A 6,709-nucleotide genomic window follows, 5' to 3' on the forward strand; every position below is an offset into this window, starting at 1 on the left:
CAGCCACAGTGCAAGGACAGTGCAAGGAGACCACGACGGACTGTTTAGAAAGGAATAGTACCTTCGCTGACCAGAAGCGGGGCTGCTCACTTCGGGGGCAAGAGGGGAGCAAGATCATCCTGGAGTCTCGAGAAATTCAAAACAGGAATCTGCTGTGGGCCACGCCGAGAAAGAGGCTCAACAAATTCGATATGTGACCCCCGAACCGCAGAAGGAAGTCAGAGAGGCCCTGCATTTGTCTAGCACCTTTCTAGCAACTGGGTGTTTCAAAGTGCTTCGCAACCAGTACTTTGAAGTGTGGCCTGAGTTGCATTGTGGGAAACACGGTAGCTAAATTGGGCACAGCAAGATCCCACACTGAACAGATAATCGGTGAGCTTTCTTTGTGGTTGGATAAAGCTCTTAGGGATAGTGGAATCAAGGGTAATGGGGATAAGGCAGGAACAGGATACTGATTGAGGATGATCAGCCATGATCATATTGAATGGTGGTGCTGGCTCGAAGGGCAGAATGGCCTACTCCTGCACCTATTGTCTATTGCTGACTGAGAGATAAAGATTGGGCAGGATACTGGCGGAGGGGGTCACTCCTTCACTACCTCCAACACCCCTCAACACTCATCTTCCATGAAATGTTCGACTCAATCGATGGTTTGGACATCTGAACCAAAAGGCAGGAAGTCTGACATTGCACAGCTGAGTCACAATCCCAGAGGTGAACCGTGAAGCTGCCCTAATGGAGGGGACAGTACTCCGATCAGCCATCACTGACAGCTGGGAAAGGGAATAATGAGAAGCTCAGTCAAACAGGCAGATTTATAAGGGATGTCTGAAAAGGGGGCAAAGATATTCGGGGCATACGGGGAAGGAGGCAGAACTGTAGAACTTAGGGTGTGGATTGCCAAAGGCCTGGCTACTGATAGCAGGCTGATTAAACCAGGGGACGGTCAGGAGGCCAGAATTGGCCACTCAAGGATCCAAGGAATGACTAACAAATAAAGAAAACAACGTATTTCTGATATCATCAACAAACATTGTCCCATTCTGTCGTCAGTACACAGTGGAAAATATGGTGTTGTGTTTTACAAGGACTGTGGGAGGGGGAAATGTTGGAGAAGGTCATTATGTGGGGAGTGAGAAGGAGAACTCTTCAACGCTGAGAGGAAGATTAACGTTCCACAGTTAATTAGTCAGTGCGGAGGCAATGTTCAATTTTAATAATAGACGAGACAATGGAAGGATGCGTAAACAAAAACACCGTCGAGTTTACAAAGGATTTCCTGCTTGTAAAGTTGTTCCAACTGTTGGGGTAAATTGTACTTGCACTCTGAGAGTTGAAACTGCATCTGAAAGGGATGGGTTCTCTGATCACAGTGTTACCTTACCACCTACACTAATCAAGGTGACACTGCATAACGCTTTCGACACCCATGTAACAGCACAATGAGAAACCGCCTCGTAGCAATGTCACAGGGTCAAATCCTACTCGCCAGGTTATAGACTGGCCCTCCAGGGGGAGAAGGGAGGGTGGTGGTGAAGCAGAACTGTTGGAGGTCCCACCCTTCAAAAGAGATGGTAAATTCAGACTCTCGGGGGTTCACAATCTCTATTTTGAAGAAAGCCAGGTCGATTGCCACAGAAACATAGAAATAGGCCCTGTGAGCCAGCTGCCCCATTTAATGTGACCATGGCTGATCATCCAACCCAGTCCCCTGTTCCTGCTTCCCCTCCCCCAATACTCTTTGATCCCTTTCGCCCTAAGAGCCATATCTAACTCCCTCTAGAAATTATTCAATGTTTTGGCCTCAATCATTTTCAGATGCAGCAAATTCCACAGGCTCCCCTCCCACCCCCTCTCCCCACTCTCTGAGTGAAGATATTTCTCCGTACCTCAGTCCTAAATGGCCTACTCCACATCCTTAGCCTGTGATTTCAGACTCCAGCCATTTGGAACATCCTCCCTGTACTTACCCTGTGTCTAGTCCTGTTAGTATTTGCGAGGTTCCTCTGCAATCCCCCTGAATTCATCGAAACTCTCGTGAACATCATCCGAACTGGTCCAGCCTCTCTCCGTACATTAGTCACATGACCCTCAAAGCCAGTCTGACAAACATTCATGGTATTCCCCTCCCAAACCAGAACATCCTTCCTCAGATAAGGCTGCTAATACTCAAGGCCCTGTACAGTTACAGCAAGACCACCCTACTCCCGTATTAGCTTAGATTCCCTACAGTGTGGAAACAGGCCCTTCAGCCCAACCAGTCCACACCGACCCTCTGAAAAGTAACCCATCCAGACCCATCTCCCTCTGACCTATGCACCTAACACTATGGGCAACTTAGCACTGCCAATTCACCCAACCTGCACATCTTTGGATTGTGGGAGGAAACCGGAGTACCCGGAGGAAACCCGCACAGACACAGGGAGAACGTGTAAACTGCACAACAGACAGTTGCCTGAGGCTGGAATCGAACCTGGGATCCTGGTGTTGTGAGGCAGCAGTGCTAACCACTGAGCCATATTCAATACCTTCGCTATGAAGGCCTTCTTCACTGTGTACAGCGCCTGTGTGCTTACTTTCAGAGACTGTTTTCACTCTCCCTCATTTTTTTTTAAAGAGTGGGGTTACATTAGCTACTTCCAATCCACAGGAACTATTCCAGAATCTGTAAAACCTTGGAAGATGCATCCACTCAGACACTGGAATTCAGATTTTCAGACCCTAGGGATTCACGGGTTTTTCAGTCCACCGGTTTCACCAACATCATTGCCTTACTGAGACTGATTTCCTTCAGTTCCTCCCTCTCACTTGACCCTGCATTACCCAATATCTTGGAGGCATTATTTGTGCCCTTCTTCGTGAAATCAGAACGGGAGTTTGCATTTTATTCCTCCGACATTTCTGAGCTCCCCGTTTTAACTTCCCTTATCTTTGGCAGCAGAAGTGCTTGGCAAGCATGGATGCCTGCGAATTTCTAAAGTGGTCACTGCATAAATTACTTCCTTGGTTGCGAAATGTTCCTGGGAATCTTGAACGGCGCTATACAAATGCAAGCCCATTCTTTACTGTGCCAAACGCTATGTAAGTGCGAGTTGTCGTCTGGGACTCTCTGAACCCGTGACTCAGTGACCCACCAAGTTCCCACATTATTTATATCAAGTTCTAGAATAACTCTTTCCAAACTTAGCATAAAGTTGAGCAAGCTCTGCAGGAAATGATCTGAGCTTCAGGAAGGTCTCTTTATAACCAGCTGATAGAAGGTTATGAGGAAGTTCCAGATCCTGTAATACAGTGATTTAGCAGCAAAATAACTTGTTGCCTTTGTCTAAAAGAAAGGCAGACAAACAGCGAGCAGAAAATAATGGCAAGCTGTAATTGCCTTTTTATTGTCGTGTCATGTGCTGAGGAGCCCGGCTTTGAGGCTGCTGTGGTCTCTAATCACTGTCCTGGTTATCTGGCAGAGAGCTGATTGAGCACATAGCAAAGCCTGCTGGCTGCTTCTTGAAAGCACTTGCACCATTTTGCACATCTCTGCAGTAGCTGCTTGCGCTACCTTCACAGGATGTCAGGCTGCGGGGAAGAGGCTTGGGTGGAGGTGGAGGGTATTGGTTGACACGTTAATTCACAGACAGAAGCAGGAGGAGGCCAATCAGCCCCTTGAGCCTGTTCTAACATTCACTTGGTCATGGCTGGTCTATATCCTAATTCAATTTATTTCCCTTGATCCCATATTGATACAGATATAACCCACAGAAGCCAGCATCTTGTCACCCCTTACTTAGATGTGGAGAGTCCTTTGACATTGATCCTGCTCCCTCAGAGCCAGCTCTCAGAATGAATAGAACCCCTGGCACTTCTGTTTATACCTGTCAGCCAGGGCTCCCTGATTGGGAAAAAATTAACAGCCCCAATCAGGGAACTCGTATTCTGTGAGGTCCTCATTATAATCCCTGCAGTTACACAGGAGACAAAAGAAAATCTTCATTTTTTCCAATCAATCTGTTCAAAGATGTTACTCTAACCCAGGCCTCCCAGACCAGGTGTAGGGACACTGCCACTGTACCACAAGAGGGCCCTTCAAAAAATAAACTTGGAACGTTTCATGATTTTGTGTCTTCCGTGCACAGAGATCATGCTCATCTCTGCATCATTCCAAGTTTAGTGTCAAGCTGCAGAAGTTACACTGTATTGTATGATGCCCAACCTCCAACGCTCGAATGAACATCCAGCCTTAATGGAAGACAGGATTCCAGACTGGCACCTTCTTTGGTCTGTACCTTCCTTTGAACAGTCTCTGGTTTCAACGTCTCTTGCTCTGTATTCCTTTCACCGGAGCTGAATCCTGCTCAATCCAACCTTTAATCTGTTCAAAATGTCTCAACAACAACATTCTCTTATCCTTTTAAGGGGAGGGGGGTAGTCAGTTAACTGGGACAGCTGGATTGCAATACAGTGTGATTCCAACAGCGTGGGTTCAGTTCCTGCACTGGCTGAAGTCACCATGAAGGACTCTCTTTCTCAAGCTCTCTCCTCACCTGAAGCATGCTGATCCTCAGCTTAAAGCACAACCAGTCACCTGTCTCTCTCTCTCTCTCTCTCTCTCTCTTGCCGTCTGTCTGTCTCTCTCTCTCTCTCTCTCTGCTGTCGTCTCTCTCTCTGTCTCTCTCTGTCTGTCTCTCTCTCTCCTGCCATCTCTCTCTCCTGCCGTCTCTCTCTCTCTCTCTCTGTCTCTTTCTTTCTCCCCCCATCGCTCTCTCTCTCTCTCCTGCCGTCTCTCTGTCTCTCTCTCCTGCCGTCTCTCTCTCTCTCTCTCTCTCTGCTGCCGTCTCTCTCTCTCTGTCTCTCACTATCTCTCTCTGTCTCTCTCTCTCCTGCCATCTCTCTCTCCTGCCGTCTCTCTGTCTGTCTCTTTCTTTCTCCCCCCATCGCTCTTTCTCTCGCTCTCTCCTGCCGTCTCTCTCTCTCTCTCTCTCGGTGTCTCTTTCTCTCTCCGCCCGTCTCTCTCTCTCCTGCCGTCTCTCTCTCTCTCTCTCTCTATCTCTCCTGCCGTCTCTCTCTCTCTGTCTCTTTCTTTCTCCCCCCGTCGCTCTCTCTCTCTCCTGCATTCTCTCTCTCTCTCTCTGTCTCTTTCTCTCTCCACCCGTCTCTCTCTCTCTCTCTCTCTCCTGCTGTCGCTCTCTCTCTCTCTCTCCTGCTGTCTCTCTCTCTCTCTCCTGCCATCTCTCTCTCTCTCTCTCTCTCTCTCCCTCTCCCTCTGTCTCTAATGAGAGAGCAGTCCCATCGTCAGTAGGGCTATGGTAAATTTACCCTTTCTATTGTTTTAAACTCTTGCTTGTTCATATTGCTTGTCCATAAGTATCGCCCTCATAATTTAATTCTTTTAGGTCCAGAGTTATCTCTCGTTGCTGTGTGAAGGGAACCCTAAACATATTTTTTCTGTAACAGAGCTCAGTCGGATATCATGTCGTCATGGTTTCTATTTTAATTCAAAAATATAGTTTATTCATAAAAATATCTGTGCATGCATACATAGTCAGTAAAGCAGTTCAGTTCTGTATGAAGAAACAATCAAACATCGGAGTTTGACTCTATCCAACAAACAAACCAAAGATATCTCTCACTTGTACAAGACTATATTTACCTGTATTTGAGGCACCAGGAGGGTATGATGATTGAACAGACCCCCGTTTCCCTTCAGCAGGAAGCTCTCAGACAGTGGTCTTTCCCCACTGCCCCTTGGCAGCAGCTGACCCAGGCCTTAGTACGTCCCTCAGGACCTAGACCTGCACCTTGGAACGTGCCAGTCTGTAACACTCGGTCAGGGTCAACTCCTTGCCCTGGAAGGCCAACAGGTTTCAGTCAGACCAAAGAGCATCTTTCATTGAGTTGATGGTCCTCCAGGCGCAGTCGATGTTTGTCTCGGTGTGTCCCGGGGAACAGACCGTGGAACACAGAGTCCCACATCACAGAGCTGCTTAGGCCAAACATCGACAAAAGCCACTGCACCTTCCTCCAGCCTTCCTTTACAAAGGAACATTCCAGAAGGAGATGGGTGGCAGTCTCTACCCCCTGCAGCCACTTCGAGGGCAGCGTGCAGTGGTACTGACTGACCGGGCGTACATGAAGGATCTCACAGGTGGTGCCCTCTCACCACCAGCCCAGCGTTGGCTTGGTGCTTGTTGGAAAGTTCTGGTGATGAGGCATTCCCCTAGTTAGGCCTGACCCCAGCAAGGGGCACGTACCTATGGACAAGTGCCAAATTTGGCCTAGCCATAAATCCAGGAAAGGAGCAGGAGGTTGAGAAGGAATTTGAGCAAACATTTATTTTTGTCCAGAAGATGGGGAGTGGGGGGGGGGCAATTTGGAACTAAAACAGTGGTAGAGGACAAGAACCATTGAGACATTTAGGATTCAGAAGTTTTCAGATGAACACTTGACATGGTGTGGACATCGGAAAAAGTGAGGACTGCAGATACTGGAAACCAGAGTCTGGATTAGAGTGGTGCTGGAAAAGCACAGCAGGTCAGGCAGCATCCGAGGAGCAGGAAAACCGACGTTTCGTGAAAAGGCCTGATAAAGGGCCTTTGCCCAAAACGTCGATTTTCCTGCTCCTCGGATCCTGCCTGACCTGCTGTGCTTTTCCAGCACCACTCTAATCTATGCCATGGATATACAGAGCTATAGACCAATTCCTGGGGAATGGGAATAG

The 6,709-nt window shown here is 48.1% G+C and overlaps 1 pseudogene; it reads right to left on the minus strand.

Annotated features, from left to right (window-relative positions):
• Positions 1 to 4,084: 4,084 nt before the first annotated feature.
• LOC132833028 (U6 spliceosomal RNA) lies at positions 4,085 to 4,183 on the minus strand (annotated as a pseudogene).
• Between the last annotated feature and the right edge of the window lie 2,526 nt (positions 4,184 to 6,709).

The sequence above is a fragment of the Hemiscyllium ocellatum genome, chromosome 35 (genome assembly GCF_020745735.1).
Source record: "Hemiscyllium ocellatum isolate sHemOce1 chromosome 35, sHemOce1.pat.X.cur, whole genome shotgun sequence".
In the NCBI taxonomy this organism is placed as follows: Eukaryota; Metazoa; Chordata; class Chondrichthyes; order Orectolobiformes; family Hemiscylliidae; genus Hemiscyllium; species Hemiscyllium ocellatum.